This window comes from Pelecanus crispus, chromosome 6 (assembly GCF_030463565.1).
Source record: "Pelecanus crispus isolate bPelCri1 chromosome 6, bPelCri1.pri, whole genome shotgun sequence".
NCBI classification, from domain to species: domain Eukaryota; kingdom Metazoa; phylum Chordata; class Aves; order Pelecaniformes; family Pelecanidae; genus Pelecanus; species Pelecanus crispus.
In genome coordinates, this window is record NC_134648.1 from 68,912,483 (window position 1) to 68,930,715 (window position 18,233).

The window sequence follows — 18,233 nt, forward strand, 5'->3', positions numbered from 1 at the left end:
AACAGAGACTGTTTATTGCAAAGCTGATTTAGAAACTCCATATAAATAATCCTCAGCCTCTTCCCTGCTATTTAGCAGAGCTGCAGCCATCCAGGGAGCTCCCAAAACATCCTCAGAGTTGCTGAAAAGGCAGAATTAGTCACTGAAACCTTTTACTGATGGAGGCAGATCCAGAGGAAGGGTGAGCCCAGGACAGCTCGATGAGCACGTGGCCAGGCTCACTTCCAGGACAAGGCACTGCTCTCCACCCCCCTGACTGAACCCATGCTGGCCACCTTCCCACCACGGGTAAGCAGATCCTCTTTGGGACCCTCAGACGGAGGGACTGATGGTTCATGGTACTGCTGTGTGATGGTGGCCATCCTGCTATTGACCCACAAAGCTGTCCCCACTTCCACTGGCAGCTACGTGGAAATCAGCCCATGGAAACGTATCCCACGCACTGCTGTTGGCTCAACAGTCAATAGCTGAGCCACCCTACTCATGGTACATGTGCAGAGGTGTGTACCAGTTGGTATCTTCAACTTCCAGTGTCTTAAGAAAGAAGAAAATCTACAGAGAGTGGCATAGATCTGCTGTGTTTGTGCAGCCGTGGTGAGACAAGTCTCTAAACGATGTCCATACACACCCACCTCCACTTTCCCAGAAAACGCCTGTTACACCACTACAAAAAAAAACCCCTTGGTTATTAAGTATTAATGAAAGCATTCTCCCGAGAGGTGGGAAGGAACAGGAAAGCCAATGAGCCCAACCCAGCTTACCAGAGCCAGAGATGTGGGGCGTGCAGTGCCAAGCAGCGATTGATGCAATGTGAGCAGTCCTCAGCCAGTAAACAGACGAGACCCGGTGAAAGAGGAGCTGAAATCCCATCGGTGTACAGCTAGGGCCTGGCCGAAAACTTTAGGACAAAAAGCAAAGAGCAAAGTTATGTACCTTGAGTCCGCCATGAACCCTGCCATGCTCCTGGGTGCTGCTGGCAACAGTATATCAGCTCTTATTAATATGGACTGTTATTTAGCAAGGGAACAAGTCGATGGAATAATATACTCCAGATTCATTACTGTCAGCTTGCTCAGAATTATGTGTATTAATGACCAGATTATATCTGTTTATATAATACAAATTACCATAGAGTGACTGCAGGCATTGAAACGCTCCTTGTCTGTTTGACACACATAAATAATGGAGGAGCTCACGCTGCATTTGGTACACATGACTAACCTTTTATCCCTGGCACCCCGGTGCAGGCTGGAGAAATGACTCGGGTTTCAAATTCCTCGCTCCAGCTGTCATTAGCCTCGCAAAGCGTTAGCGAATCGGCGGCTAATTGATGTCCTTGTTGGACATTATTTTGTTAGTCAGGCCTGGTGAGCATCAAGTGGAATTTTAACGCCCTGCTATCCTTGGGTCCGCATGGCTGTAAGTGTTAAGGCTTGTAAACAATTAACTGCACTCTAAGAGCAATTTTAGGAATAAGCAAATAAGTTGTCCTGTGGGTTTGGGCTGCTCCAGCTGGCCCTGGTGTTGCAACCAACGTAGGGTCCTGGCAGAGATGAGCTGAGTTCTCCATGGGGTGGACGGAACAGCCCAGACCTCGGTCCCCCAGAGATGGTGGTTCATAGGGTGGTTTGTCGACCAAGTCTGGGGTTCACATCATCCTTGGGCGTGGGTGGTCCTCAGGGAAGCTGCCACGGGGAAAAGGGAGAAGCAGGAGTTTGCAAATAGCCTTGAGAGAAGGTTCAAAGGAAGGCTCAAGGGATAAAGCCGTGCCACGCTGCCCGGTGCTCGTTGCTGCATCAAAAATACGTCGTTGCATCAAGCTGTCCCTAACACGTGGTGAGGAATAAAGGATTTTCACAACCCGCTGTGAGCTTCTGGCTTGTCTGAAAACCCACGTGCCGGGTCACGGAGGGGTTGGGGCTTAATGGCTGTGTCGCTCATCGGCCGGGGCACCGAGCGGAGACCCCGTGCTGGTTCTGAGCGCCTTTCGGCAGCAAGACCGCAGCTGGGGGATGCAGGGAGAAATCAAACCCCTCTGTGAGTGTGGGGAGGAAGGTTTTGCTTTGACAGTCTGCATGCAGAGCATGTTGCTTTGAAAACACTAGCCCTTTTGCTTCTACTTTTTGCTTTAGAACTGGCTAAATAACCTGAAAATGAGCATGGATTTATAAATCAAGGGCAAAAAATATTTTTGCTTGGGTTGAAATGAAATTTTGGGAATGTTTTCCTTTTTAAAATTTCATCTTTTTGTTTTTTTTTTTTTTTTTTCCTTTTTGTTTTTTAACAGCACCAGGAAGTCCACCATAAACCCACACCTCCCGAGCTCACAGCCAGCGGATGCCCTCAGTACCATCCCCTGCTGATGTCTTGGGACTTCTCCCCTTCCTTTCCCTCCTCTACCTGTCTCTCTCTGCAGCCTCTCTGGGGCAGGAATCATCTCTTCCTACATGAGTATTCTGCATTCATTCTCAAACAGAGCTTCTGAGGCGATAGCGCAATGCAAAAAATAAATAGTTTAAAAGAAAACCTTCATCAGTCTCATGAGATCCTTACTCCAGCCCTGCTTATGTATTGTATGGGCTTTCCAGGAGCCGAGTAAAAATGAACAGAGAACTTGGGCACACCAGGCTATTCATACATTAGGCAATAATTATAATGTATATTAACTGCCTGGGTGTTGAAAGAGTCCCAGCATGAGATTGCTTCTCTAATAGGAGACAGAAGTGATAAAAGACAGTAATAGATTGCCTTTCAGATGTGGAATTAAAAGCAGCAACTCATTAGATTATTTTTTTTTCACAGCCTCTAATCGCAAGTAGCTTCTTTTCAAGTCAGATTTCCATTTCCAAGGCTAAGCTCGGCAACACAAACAGAAATTAAAGGTGCAGGGATTGGGGCGGGGGGAGGGGGGGTCCTATTCTGACCTCTCCAGCATCACAGGAATGGGGAGTAACTGCGCTCGGCTCAGCAGTGCTGCCCAGCCAGAGCAGGAGCCCAGGAGCCAGCCCACCTAGGCAGCCTTCTGAAGAGACTATCATCAAAAGATCAGGATTTGGCAGCTTTTTTTTCTTTTTTTTTTTATGTTAGCTGCAGCCACTACATTTCCTTTTTTAGGAGATAGCCTAGAAGATAAAGCTTTTGAATTGGAGCAATCAAACAAAAAAATGAAGTTACTTCAAAGCAGTGGCGGAGATTCTTAAAAACTGACATTTCCACTTACTGATCCAGTTTGTCTCTAGCAAGGAATGCTTCCCAGACAATTTTGGCTGCTGTTTTTAAAAGAAAAGTATAGAAAGCAGGAGAAGAAAAAGCTGGACTTTAGCTGAGCTGGGAAGCACAGTAAATAACATTCATTAAGTTCTCCCGGACAGTTTTAATGACTCAAGAGTTCTAAATCGTTCATTCAACATCTTTATGGGCCAAAATATAGTATGGTTTCAAACTCAAACCCTTTGGCAGGAGCTGCACAATCCATAAAACATTTGTAAGGGGGGAGTGCAGTGGGGGGAGAGGAAAGGAGGTATAAAATCAGCCCGGGAATGGTGTTGCTGGTCCAATTTCATCTAAATCAGCCGCAAAGTCTGGTTTTATCTGTATCGATGGCACCTAAAAATACAGGAGTCCAGAGCATCTCCGTCTTCCCACCCCCTGAGCCAGAAGCAGCACAACCACGTGCACATTTTGGCTGCCAGGGCTCCCAGAGCCCCCAAGCATGGGTTAACCAGGTTCCACCGCCCGCGTTTATAGCAGCCGAGCTCTGAAACACAGATGGCGATTTGGATCCGGCTGCACAAAAGCTGCGTTTTCCACTGTGCTGTCCACCTACCTTGGATGGGAAACAAGCTCTTCAGCAGATGAGGGTTTCCACAAGATTCATGCACAAAGCCAGGCCTGGGGTTTAGGGCTAGTTTAAGTCTCCCAAAGCAGCACAGCCCATGTCCCTCGGGAGCAACCCCGCTGTGTCCTCCCAAGAGGGGTGCAAACGCTGCTAGTCCTGGCAAGCTGGGGGCTCAGGCAGCCAGGACTTGTCTGTGCCCTGATGCTGCTCCTGGGGAGCTGGGTGAATTGAAGGCAAAGCCCCGCAGTTTGGTCACGACTCTTCTTGAGGAGCGTGGAGGCGCAGGGAGCGCCCGGGAGCTTTTCTGGAGCCCAGGGGCTGGTTTTGGGTGCACCCCCATGGGGTGTAGTCACAGCCACCTACTGGGAAGTCTATCCCCTTACATTGGGAAGTCTATCCCCTTGCCCAGCTCCACTAGGTCAAGGCTGGTTATGGTGGTTTATCCCACCCGTAGCATGCTCTGATGCCAGCTAAAGGGAGTTTTCAAGGCAGTTTAGCGCCCAGAGGGGTAGAAACGTGAAGCCCATACCCACAGCCCAGCACAGCCATCATCTGCAGGAGCCCTTCGGGCTGATGGGAGACATGAGCTCACATGGCCCAGACCTCACGGCAGCACCAAGGGGTGACAGGGACCAAGTGACACTGGCTCTGCCACAAGCCAGAGCCCCCCAGGCTGAGCTACAGCGGCACAGCTGACCCACGGCAAGCCCCGGACCCCAGCTGTGCGGGCGCAGGGGAGCGAAGGGTCGGTGTCCTGGGGGAGAGAGGGACCTGCTGCAACAGGGCTGCGCTGTTCCCCAAAAAGGATTGCTCCCACAAACCCCATTGCACCACCTGGCAGGGAGGGAGCAGGGAGAGGGCGGCATCTGGCAGCTGCGAAGGATGGAGAAATCGTGGCGGAGCATTCAAGGCAGCGCCCGCTGGCCCGGGGGCTCTTTACAGGCATCTCGCTGCCTGCCCTGTCCCCAGGGACACACACCTGGGCAGGGCTCCTTGGGGAAAAGACCCCATGGAAGAGATTTTAAGGCAAATCTTCAGCACTTTGGGAACCGGAGCAGGCCGGGGGTGCTGCAGAGGCACCAGCTCAGCCCGGGGTGGGAGCCTGGAGCTGAGATGACTTTTGTCATTTTGGTATGAAAGCGCTTGGGGTAAGCGTGGTCGGGGCCCAGATCTCACTTCCAGCAGCGTAAATCAGGAGTGCGGCCACTGCCGTCCGCGGGGGCGTGGGAGCAGAGCCAGGCTGTGCCGTTTGTCCAGAGGTGATGAGAAGCAGGGAAGATGTTTTTCTGTACATCGGTTTGACGAACATGGTGGTGTGGTTAAGAGATGTCTAGGCGAGCCCTGCGAGGGGAAGGAAGAGAACATGCAGGATTTCCCGCTTATCAGCTGTAACCACCTCCTCCATCTCTGCTGTCAGACAAGAAAGAGTTTGCAGGAAGGCGCTGTGGTCTGGGCAGGAAAGGGATTTCGTCCCTATCACACCACACTACGGCACATCAGGCCCCGCTGATGGTTTGCCTGGATCAGACGTGCTTCGCCCGGATCAGCCTTGCAGCCGTGCGCGTTTGATTGCAGCGGCATCGCAGCCGTGCAGATTACCCAACACGTTCGCCAGCTGGATATCGAACTTGCAGTCAAAAGTCCACAAATACAGAGCCTCTCGCCACGCTCCAGCTTGGCTCTGCTCCCCAACTTGGTTCATTCCTCCGGAGACAAAAGGCTCAAGCCCTGTGGCTGTTTACTTCACAGAAATAGGATCAGGACCTAAAAGTAGCCATTAACCCCCCTCCAAAAAGTCCCCATGGATTAATTTTTGTTGCTAAAGGCTCTCCCCCTGCTCCCCCTTCCTCCCAGTATCCTGTTGCATGGAGTGCTCTAGCTGAAAAAAAAATGCACAGCTGAAAATGAAGCATCCTCCAGAGAAAACAAGGAAACCAACCCAGTAGTGAGCCTTTCCCTTTGCTGTCCCATGTGCTAAATCCATTGGAGATGAGCAGTGCAGACCGAGAAACCCCCGGACTTCCCACCCCCTCGCTCTTTTATGATTACACGTCCCTGCTACAAGAAGGTAATAAAATCCTGCAGCCGCATCAACAAAATTAGATCAATTCCGTGACTACACATCCGCATTTAAACCTGATCAAATAACTCCTCATCCTAAGGAACCTGGGGAATAGCTCTTTAGAGGGAGAGCATGAAAGGAGACAGAATCGAATTAAAGATTCATTCAAATTAAAAGGTTCAATTTTAAAAGGGGCAGGGCCAAGCGAGAAGGAGCTGGGGAACATATTTCTTAATGAGCTCGGTAGCGGGAGTATCTTTAATAATAGATCTGATGGGGGAACCATGTAACCCAGCAGCGCACGAGGCATTTCCCTCCACACCGCAATAAAACGAACGGCATGTGTCCCCCGCGCACAGGTGGTTGTTAATGCTCCGTCTGAGCCCGAGATTAAATTTCAGTGACCAGAACAAAAATGTGGCGTTGGTATTACGGACAGGCCTGATGACGCTGAGCCAATAGCACAAGGGAGAGAGTGCCCCCAAAAAAAAAAAAAAAAAAAAAAAGAGGGAAGATAATGAATAGTTGTGAAAGAAAATGAATAATTCTACAGTAGGATGAGGTCCCCAGCAACTCGGCTGTGCTCCTGCCTGGTCCTGATTTGAAAACAAACTCAGCAAGCAGGAGAAATGCTGCCTTCTTTGAGGTACAGATGAGGATTAAGCAAAGGGAAGGTTTTTTTCCCCAGGCTCTGGCCTTAGCTGCTGGGGCAACCTCAAGGCAGCCACATACACCATGGGCAGCACTTCTTATAAACAGACCAGGATGCATAAGGTGCGTGTTGTGATGAACCCTCAGAGTGTTAAAAACACGTGCGTATCGTTTAGACACATCATTTTCCCACAATTTCATTTTCAAAATGGGATTTCTCTAACTTTTTCTAGGTGGGGGAGCAGAAAATAAAAGGACATTTACAGCTATTATCCTTTTTTTTTTTTTTTTAAGCAAAAATGCTTCCATTGCAAGGAAAACACAAGTTTTGTATAAAAAAATTCAGTTTAAGCCCCTGGTGAGGGGGCTCTGAGCTGACAGCCTGGGTTGGGGGGGGTGATACCTCTCCCTGCCCCATTTCGGGAGCAGGTGCCCCAGCAGCGGCTGCGAGCCCTCGCCCTCATCAATGCCGCTCCTTGTCCGGCTGCCGAGAGCAGGCGACGCCGTGTCACGCAGCGAGGCAAGGCAGGGAAATAGCCCGCGAGAAAAGAAAAAGACCGAACCGCTTGTTTGTAACCCATGCAGGAAGCAGGGGCCAGCTTTAAAGAGCTTCGGAGGATTTCTCCGTGGCCCCAAGCCTGCGCAGCGGACGCTTCCCAGCACCCAGCACCTCTGCTGGGACCCTTTGCCACAGGCAAGCCCTGCTGGGGACAGGGCGGGGGGGCTGTGGATGCTCACAGCTTTATTATAGTTATTATTACAGGCAACTTCACCTCCGTCATTGCAGCTCAGCTCTGCAGCTCTCCAGGATTTTTTCAGGCAATTGCATCAAAACTGACTGTCCGATACTGCATCCCGAAACAGCGAGAGCTGCAGCCCGGCTGATTGCTGTCTCCCTTTCCAGGCTGGTGGGGGAGCGTGGAAGGGGGCAGCGAGAGGAGACAGGCGCTCTCTGTGAGCAGGAGGTGAGATTTATGTGAACAGTTGTGGGAGGGAGGAAAGGGAGGGCTTTGGGGCTCAAGAAAATCTGCAACTGTTTTTTTTCCACGGCCGGCTCCCTCGCCGGCAGCGCTGCTCCGCGGGCAGCCGGCTGCCAGCGGCACCACCAAATTCAACACTCTCCTGCCAGGCCACGCAGAGGCTTTGCAGGAAGTTCCCGGGCACCGGAGAAGGGCAGCAGGCTGTGGGAAAGCAAGTTGGCAGCAAGAATGGGCAAGAGCTTGGCCAGGCAGACAGGCAGGTGGGGAAACAGGAGAAAAACAAAGAGAAAAACACTTTGTGCCCCAACATCTCCAGCTGCAGATCAGTCCTTTTTTTTTATTTTTTTCCCCTTAATTTTCTTAGTTGACTTCAGTATCCTTCTCTCTTTTCTCAGCAGAGTCTGGCTTATTTTTCCCTCCCAGGGGAAAGATGGACTGCCCGTGTCGGCAGCAGCCTGCAGGCAGACTGATTGCAATATATAACACATATGTATATATGCATTTATATGTAAATCTATATATAGGTGGTGCCCTGAAACTCCCTAAGACATGGGTATCCAAGGGCATGGTCCCACATCACCCCCTACCTCAAACTTCTCCCTCTCTTGCCCTGAATTGGAAGGCATTTCAAGGTCATGTTTAAGGTCTTAAATTGCTCCACTGCCTTGGAAGACTTTCCTGCTTGCTGGAGGTGGGGTCTCTGCTGTGGCACCACAGCCCTGGCATTCGCAAGCCCCGATGCAGGATTTTGGTACAAACATTTTACAGTGAACGATGTGGCAACCCATCTATGAACGGGCAGGTTTTGGGAAGAGGCCCGACCTGGAGCACCAGGGTTTTGACATTACTTTATAAATAGCAGCAGAATTAGAGCCCAGCATCTCTGACCTGGGAATGGGGAAATTCTGCCATAGGTGTGGATGGATGAATTAAGCTAAGAAAAAGCTTAGAGAGACACTGCACCATGCTAAGACCTGATATTTTAAAACGTTAGAACCTGGGATGGCATTGGAGTAAAGGGCTCAGGACATTCACCAAACCCTTCATAACTAAATGGCTTAGGTGCCACCATGCCCTAATGAAGTGCCCCGACCCAGCACCGTATTGTTACTGCGTCCCACCAGCTGCTGGCCACAAAAAACATCCTGAGTCACTTGGTGCCTTCAAAAATGTCACGGTACTTAGTCACTGTATTTAGCACAGCTCTAAAGCATCGCCTGCCCGTCTCGGATCACATCACAGCAGCTCCCATTAACAAAACAGAGGAAGTCTTTGGCGCTCATGATTGTGGGGTGAAAACCACTGGAAACACATTGGCCCCTAGACCTGCAATGCCAGAAACAATTAAGAAGCATGAGCAATCCTGTCCTTACATAGGGACTTTCTTATCCCGGCCTTCCACATTTTTTCAGTTGTTGTTCCTGGGGTCTTGCTTGTTCTACGATATATGAGACCTGGAAGGTCACCAAGGAGTAAGTGTTGTAATGTCTTTAGGATCTGCCAGGATGGGGACTAAGCACATGGGATGAATCCCGCAGGAAAGCTGGGTCTCCAAAATTTCGACGTCCAACTAACGCATCAAGGACCAACTTTCCCCACTGATGCTTCACTTTCCCAGCATGACCATCCACTGAGTCCTTGAGCTCAAGGGGATTTTTGTACTTGTTTAAGACTTTTTTGTCCTCAGCAAAGCACCGTTCAGAGCTCCCCAGTGGGGAATAGCCAATTCCCGTGAGCTGGAACAGCCCATTCCCATGTGCTGAGATTGCTGCACTCTAAACATTTTTAAAAGTTTTGGCTGCTGTACGGCAAATGCCCTCAATCCCCACTTGGAGTAGGTCCCCTGGAAAGCAATTTCTGATGAGTTTTGTTTTTTAATTAGAATGTGGCTGCATAAAAAAATTATAAAGAGGCTGCTGTTAAACTATACTTTTTACAGCTGCACCATGGGGAAAAAGTCCATGCTTTAAAGCACTGGGAGGAATCAAGTAGGTAAGAAAGGTGATAGCTTCCCTGGCACCCTTCTGGTGAACTTGGAGCAGCTGAGCCTGGGGGAAATGCCAAAACAAGCAGCTCAGCTCCGTTGCTTTTGCCTTCACCTGCCCAAAACCACCACCGTGCCCCTGCCATGGCCACGCAGCCCCCACCTTCCCTCTTTGCAAAGGAGCTGCTGTACGGTGACTGCCACTCAAGGATGGCTTCGATCAACCGTGCCATCACCTCCAGTTGTGCACCCAATGGTTTCGCTTTCTCTTGCCGGCCTGCATTTGCCAAGAGCAAATTGAAGACTTACAAAGGAAAGTAATGGAAATTGTTTATTCCCATTCTGCAAAGGACCCAGGGGGGTTCAGGAGCCTCCGGGCAGGTACGACTGCACTGATGCCGATAGCAGCCTGACTGAAGGTAGGCTTTGCCAGAAGTTAACCACTGCTGAAAGCTTCAGAAGAGCAGCCCAAGTGCTTTTTTTTCATCGCTGGTCGCAGATGGATCATCGGAGGTTCTGCAACATTTCTCCCAGTGTTTTCCTTTTCTTTCCTTATAGCCTCACAACCACTTAAAAATACTTATTTTGGAGGAGCAGGGATCTCTTTCTTTGTTCAGAAGCGAGGAGTGGATTGGCAGAGGACAAGGCGAGGACAATCCCTTTCAAATGACCCCCCATGAACCAAGCAAAGCACCTGGATCTGCAGCATGATGGAGGCAGAAGTCTTTCTTTGCTGGCTCTCTTTGGAGAAATGAACACAATAAATACGATTTATACAGCAGCTCACATGCTTAACAAAAGGCCAGCAACAGTGCAGCAGTTTCCCTGCTCCTGAAGGCGGGAATCTGTCTGGTTACACTCGCCCCCTTCCTGAGTTGTTGGCATATCCCAAGGAAAGCGTGTTATTCCCATGGTTCATGGGAGCAGCATAATATGACTGAGAAACCTAGAAATCAAGGACTAGCACAAAAGCAATAAATACAAACCACAGCGCTGAGCCAATTAGGAAAACAAAAGAAAACCAATTCAGCCTTGGGTTTTCACTTAAAGGTAGCAACACCTCTGCTGCAGCCTGGGAAGTTTGCAGGCGTTGGCAGCTCTCTAAATTCACCGCGTGTAAACTCAGCAGAAAGGTGAAAAATACGTTCCTGCTCCAGGCAAAGCTGCTGAGAAGCTGCAAAGTGGCTGAAAGCGGAGTCTGCAGGCAGATTAATGTGGGGATCGACAAAATAGTCAGAGCAGCCAAACGAACTCAGCTAGACATGTGAGCGGATCGATCGGGATACGTGAGCAGCCTCCAGCCCAGCCAGTTAGCGAGCGCTTTGGAAACGACAGACCGCCTGGGTCAAAAGTAGCACTTGGAAAACGCAGACAGAAAACGGGGCTGGAATCAAAGCTGATTGTATCTCCTCGCTGTGTGAGAGGGAACCCAACACAAAAATCAAAGCACCCAAATCACCGGGGTACTTGGAGGGCGCGTGCATGGTGGAGAGTGGAGAGAACACTGCGACATCCTACAAAAGACGTACATGAAAGCACAAACAGAGGTTTTTGTGCCTCTCACCCCTGATGGAGGGATGTCTTCCAAGTCGGGACTTTAGTTCAGTTCCTGAGCTTCTACATAGGGAAGTCAACATCTGATGCTCCAAGCAGCAGCTCTGTTTTGCCTTGATGAACCCATAACCAAATAAAAGGTTTTAAATCAGCTTTTACACAAAGCTCCTGTGTCACTCTTTTTTCGCTGCAGGAGCCACGGCTTTTCTGAAATCCTCTTCATAAAAAGGCAGCACCAGGAACAGGCTCTGCTGCTGCATGAAGCTCCCCTACTCCACAAGCTCATGAGAAGCCTCTCCTCTCAGTGGGATCATCAAGCCCAGCTAGAAAAAAATAAATTATTTTAATTCATATAGACATTTTGGCATTGCAGCCAGTCTTAATCAGTAAAAGCAAACATAATACTGGTGACTTCAATGCACCTTGCTGAAGAACGGGCTTCAAAACTCCTCCTGATGCCGCTGTCCGTGCACCCATCACCCTCGAAAACAGGGATATTTGAGATTTAAAGGAGGCTGTGCAGCACCAGGTAACTGCAGCCCCAGCCTGCGGAGGACGGAGCAGCCCAACCCGACCCGAGGGGATGCACGAGCATGAAACCCCAAGCCAGCGTGGAGGAAGGCTCGGGCCGGTCTGAGCACGCCAGCGCTGGGCAAAGGGCCCGGGGAGCACCAGCACGGGAGGGCAGAGGCGATGGCGAGCGGCAGGAAAACAGGCTGAGCTGGTCACCTAAGCACAGCCTTGCGACAGCCAGTATTTATTGCTCCACAGGTATCCGGGCCGGCTGGTAATGGCGACACAGCACTGGCTTCAGCACTCGATAAAGCCCAGTCTGCAGGAGATCCCTAATTCTCTGGCTGGTGGGGAAGTTTTCACGTCTGGGGTCCTGCCCTGTTTAAAGCTCTCCTAATGGTCCCCTCGGACTGTTTTCACAGCCGGTTGCCCTCTCATCTGCAGCAGGGAAAGGAGCAGGGCCTCGTGGCTGCCTCGCCTTTCCCACGCTGGCTCTGCCAGGCTGCGAGCATCGGCAGCCGCCTGCCTGTCCTTGGCCTCTCCCGGCCAAAATCAATGGGGCGGCTTTGCTTTTCAACCCCCCCACCTCTCACTTTCGGAAACTCCGGGCCACACCCCAGCCAAGAGCTGGCGGCATCCCCAAATAGCCATCAGCTCCCAGAGCCACGGTACGGCACGCCGGCTGCTCATCCGGGAGCTGTTCTGCTGGCCTGATCCATCGCATCTCCGGTATCTTTGATGGGAAGCTCTGAAATTTAAAACGCTACTTTAAATTTTCAAACGGAGGAGGATATTCCCGCTGTGGCGCAGAGCCAGGCTGGCCGCCGGCTCTGCCGCGCAGGGCGATATGTGGCAGCACGAACCCGCGCGGTGCTGGTCCAGGGGCAACAGGGGAGCCGCGGGCGCGCTGGGCAGGAAATGAGATGGTTTGCTCCATCCTCTGACAAACCACAAACGCAGGGATTTTCAACCATTCCCCGTTACCTCTGCTAATGCCTGGAGGATGCAGGGAAGGACCAGACGATGCCGGCAGGGAGACGGGAGCAGGAGGTCCCTCTGCAGCCATTTCTGAGCTCGGCTGGAGCAGACGGTGGCGGGGCTTTGGCACGTTCATCCTCCGGACATCGCCCGTGAGGGGTGCACGGGGGACGAAGCACACCTCCCTCCTCATCCCCCAGCACAGAGCGCTCCCACCTGCCGCTGCCATCTGGAACAATCCCTCAGCCGGGACAACAGCAGAGGATGGGGAGCGACAGGAGAAATTATTTCATCTCCCCTGCGAGCATCGGGAATCCATGTAAACTGGCTTTGCAGCAACAGCACCTCCAAAGCAGCATTGCCTGGCTGAGTGAGAAAGCTTTCTGTTAAATAATAGACTTAACAAAAGACAGCTTAAAAACTGTCTATTTCTAATGGAACAACCCAAATTCCTAATTTCTGCATACGCTCGCTGCCCTGAGACACAGCACGTAATACATCTACGCATACCGGCATGCAACTCGAGAGCTGAAATACTATACCCATCAGTTTGTCTCAGGGAGGAAGAGTTATCAGATTAAAGACCAGCAAGATTTAAGAACTGGTAGAGGATTTATCACAGTGGTTTTTGCACTCATCTGCTTTATGTACTCAACCGGGATTTACTCGGAGTTGTTACTGTTTGGGCTCTGAGGAGGAAGTACACGGATTCCTCCCACATTTCTCATTCAGTGAGACATCTGAGCCTATGCCTAAATTTACCCAAGAGAAGGGTCCCATTGAAGCCAGTACAAGTATTCATAAGCTTAAATGTAGGCATGTGTTTTAAATATCTTGTGAAATTGAGGCTCGGGCGCAGTAATCCAAAATACTTCCATGTTTCTAAGCTTGTCCACAGCCCTGCTCCTTTCAGAGCTTCCGTCAAGTTGCTCAAAACCTTTGCACATTAATATTTTCCATTTTGTGTGGATACTGTGTCAGTTTTACTAGCAGCAGCCCAAACAATTCAAATATTCCCAGGGACAAAGTCAAGGTAAAATATCGTTCAATCAGGTACTTGGGCTGCATCAGAAATGTATGCATTACCTCTATTCTTATTTATTCGTTGTCGCAAGAGTTCAGCTTTGCACCCCTTAAACTATCCAATTTCTGAGCACTGTTTTCTTCAGGTGTTTCATTCGTCATGCAGAAGTTAAGTATCAGAGCTAAAAATTCCCATTACACCAAACACTTTTTGAAAAAAACAACCCCAAAACAACCTTTTCCCTTACAAAGATACCTCGCAAGATGCAGAAATAGCTGTAAAAATAACGGGTGAAGCATAATGGCTGTACTGCATTCGTCTAATTTTGTGCTGTGTTTCTGGTGGTGGCCACCAGCAGATGCCCACAGTGCAGGAAAAATAAAATCTGTGACAACTGTCTCACATTTCCTGAAAACGATCTGAATTTCCAGCTAATTACCTCATGTCAGAACTGGCCTTCTAAGCCATCTCGCAGCCTACGAAATGCTCTTGCAGACAGGAACTGGGAAGGAACATTTTAACACCAGTACAGGCTTTGCAAGGGGACCGTGCTTCCCTGCGACGCAGCACCCTGCCTAGAAACCCAGACCCGTTTTTCTCCGCTTCTGTTTAAGAGCGGCATTCCCAGGCTGCATTTCCAAGAAGTTTTTGGTTTTACAGCTGTCATGACAGTAATTTTCTCAGCTTTGCGAGGTTCCCTCGTATCCTGTTCGAACCGGCTTATCTCTGTTTAGAAGTGATGTTCCTACACAGCGTTCCTCAGGAACAGATGTTCCAGCCGATCCCCCATCGCAGCGCTCAACGTACTACACGGCCCCATTTTGAAACAATTAGCCTGTCACCGTTGAAAGAAACCTAATGGTTGGCTACTTGTTCACTTTTGAAACAACAAAAAAAGAAACCAGCAGTAACCTATGATTTATGCTTTTTCCAAGTGTGCTAAGATGCTCTAAATTTACAGTTCATTAAAATGGCAGCATGTCCTGGTTCAGCTGCTGGTCCCAAGATTTGTTACCTGGAGAAACAAATCTCTGGGCAAAGCTGCTGGCCAAGAGCTTCCCCAGCCCCACAAGTGACCAAAAAAAAATTAAAAAAAAAGTATCGAGAATCTTTTCTTACACAAATTAAAAGCTAATCAATTCGTGAGGAGTGTTTAGAGCAGTGGCATCCGTAGCTTTTGGCACACAGACGGCTGTCAACACACCAAATTTATTGTGGAATACAAGGCAGTCTAATTACTGAGTCTTTAATGGAAGATGCTCTGGAGAAGATTGCAAACACCCAACTGAGGACCACGTGCCCGTGGTTGTGTCTCCAGTGGTCTGCAGACAAGAGCTTGGGAACCGTCCGTGCAGGGCGCTAACGCAGACCCAGTAAATCGCAAGATGCAGTAAATGGCTGCAGTGCCATAAAAGTCAATGGAGCTACATGCAGATTTCTATCAGCTAAGAATTTGATCCCCTACATTAAGCAGCAATAATACTCACAAAAAAAGGAACTTGCAGGCCGCTGTAATAAAATTATCTCCCTTTGATCTCATCGAGATCCCTCCAGACTAGTTCCACTCGGAGAAATTGATCTCAGGGTCATACAGATCCAGACCAAAACGAGCGAGCACCCGGCACAGAGCCCATCTGCTGCCAACGCACATCCCCTACTTGTCCCTATCCGCTTTGCACCTTCCTCGGCAGGTTTTGTAACCCCGCTTCTTGTCTTTTTCCCTCTTTCTCCCTTTCTCTTCAGGGTGCACACCTACAGCCATGCGGGCGGTTGAGCAAAGCGCGAGCTGGCGGCCCCGTGGCTGACGTCTCCTGGCCAGCACAGGGTGCAGTAACAAGAAGACGGCAACAACCGAGTTTCCAGCATGGAGCAGCTGCCAGGCCACGTGTCCCTGCTGACACGCAGCCTGGCAAGGACAGGTCCGGTCTGCCAGGGCCAGGCTGAGCCGGAACAGCATCTCCAGGAGCAGGCTGAGAGCCCAGGCAGGAGCAGCATCTCCGGGAACAGCTCAATAGCGGCAGACGGGGATAGGAGACGAGCTGAGGGTCAGGAGCGGGCTTGCAACAACCATGAGCTTCAATTAACTGAAAACAGCAGAGGCTGCCTGAAATAAAGCTCCTTTTCATATCAGCCGACACTCAAGGCAACTGCATTTTTGTCCATCAAAGCAAAACCAAAAAGCTTTGCTCTCTGCAATTGCTCACAGACCTTAGCTGGGAAGTAATCCTGCACTCAAAATTTCAGCGAGAGAAATGCTTTCTCAGGCTCCTGGAAGGACCACACAGCACAGACATGCCAGAGACACTCCCAGGTATTATACATGCCTATCAGACACGAAACTCTTTTCATAAGTACATTTTACTCTCAAGCAGACAGCCCTTAAAGCAGGAGCGGCTGAACCGAAGGGCCAGAGTGGAGCAGTGAGCCGTTTGCAGGGACCCATCCGGGTCAGTGCCAACTCCAACTACACGTTTAGCAGCCCACACTCCTCAGAGAAAGGTTAGAAGATGAAGCCCGCTCACTTGGAGGCTCTCAGGCCAACGGGGCTATTGGAAAATGTCCCTTGGGGTGGGTTCATCTCTGCCACCCCTGATCCCTGCCATCCGGGGACGCTGAAGGGGAAGACCCGCCTCACCCCAAAGGAGGTGTCTCCAGGAGCAGAGATGACTCGCATCCTAGAGGGCCTGTTCCAAAAACCATAAGGAGGTGCAGAGGGCTAGCAGAGATGTGGACATCTTCATTGCCCAGCAAGCTGAATCCCACCCTCAGCAGAGGCACGGCAGTGGGACCTCTGTATAGGCTTATCTTTTGCAGACACAGAGACAGTTGTTTTGTAATGAAAGGCAAGTCATGGACCCAGCACTTATTCCCCCTGCAACATCCCTACAAGGTTCATCACTGGTTAAAGTGATTTTGGCTTCCCACCACCCCCCAGCCTGGCCTTTCTGCCTCTGGGTTCTTGCACATACCCGGGAGCGCAGCACTCGGGGACTGAATTACCAGGGTTATAATTCTTGGCTGTGCACTTTCAACTACAGTGAGGCGGTGCCAGAGCTCAGCGCACTAATTCACCCCCATGTAAACATGATTATTTTAAATGAACTCCAGACGAGGTTTAACTGTAAAAACATCTCCAGTTTTTGTAGCGTTTTTAAGTGTTCAGCTCGGAGTTGTTTTCGTTACGGCAAGAACTTACCCTTTCTTCAGTTTACAAAGAATATTTTCAGAATTAATGATGTCCCAACATCCCCCCCAACTATAACATGATGCTTGAATGAAAGCCACAAGTCTGAAAATTAAGCTGCAGTGGGATTTCACGGTCAGGATTTTCCCTTTCTTAGCCGGCCGTTCCTTTCCTTACAAGCAGGAATGCTTTCCGGTTTCAAAGTCAAGTTGAAGAAGAGAGGTGAAAAGAGTAAGAGGTATTCACTTGGCTGCATTTCTTTCAATGCTTCTGGCGTAGGGCTCCCATTATAGCTTGCAAGGAGAAGTGGCAGAAGAACATTGTGTATACATTGTAATGGTTGTACTTCCTCTGAACAGACACGCTTCCAGGAGGCGGCAGATTAAAGAACTGGTGTTACTTCAGACAGAGGAAAATAACGTCTTGCCGGTCGTGTTTATTTGTAGGGACCCATGATTTATGCTTTCCCATTTGTAGAGGGGTTGAGAGAAGTGGATCATGTGGGCTCTGTTTAGATAATCCCTGAGGAAATTCAGACTACATCAGGTGGGGAGAGATAGGGTTTGTTCTTGTAGATGAGAGTGGCTGGGAAATGGTAGGGAGACGCAAGATTTCCTCAAGATCCTGGAATGAAGTTCAAGGCTCCAATTTTCTGAAAAGATTGAGTGTGGGTTGTGAGAATGAAGCAATTAAGATAACAACAAAAATAGTCCAGGTAGGCAGGGATGAGCAGTTCTTTGCTGTTATTTATTGGCCCGGTGCAGAGAAAAAAATGTTCCTGCCTAAAGGATCTTTACCTGTCAAACAGTACAAGAAGATGCAAAACTCTTCCTACAAGCACGACAGCCGGATCTGTCACCCTCCGACCCACCCTCCCGCTCTTTGTTTTCCATAAGGATGCTTCTTTGTGGTGTGGTCCCCATCTCATCCCTCTGCACCCTCCTGGTTTTAGCAGGACTTGCAGAAACCAGCCGCTATTGTCCCGATAAAGGTCTGTAAGAACCTAAACAAAACCACTGGCATCCCCTGCCCTGAACAACGTCCTTATCGAAATTAGAGGAGGCAAGAGTGCGACTGCTTTCAAAAAGAAAATACTTACTGCAGAGATGGGTTTAGTTAATTGATCCGGGTAAACAAAACAAAGCAAAACAAAGCAGAGGCGGGCAACGAAGCTGGTGAAGGGTCTGGAGAACAAGTCTTATGAGGAGCGGCTGAGGGAACTGGGGTTGTTTAGTCTGGAGAAGAGGAGGCTGAGGGGAGACCTTATCGCTCTCTACAACTACCTGAAAGGAGGTTGTAGTGAGGTGGGTGTTGGTCTCTTCTCCCAAGTAGCTAGCGATAGGACAAGAGGAAATGGGCTTAAGCTGCGCCAGGGGAGGTTTAGACTGGAAATTAGGAAAAATTTCTTTACGGAAAGGGTGGTCAGGCATTGGAACAGGCTGCCCAGAGAGGTGGTGGAGTCACC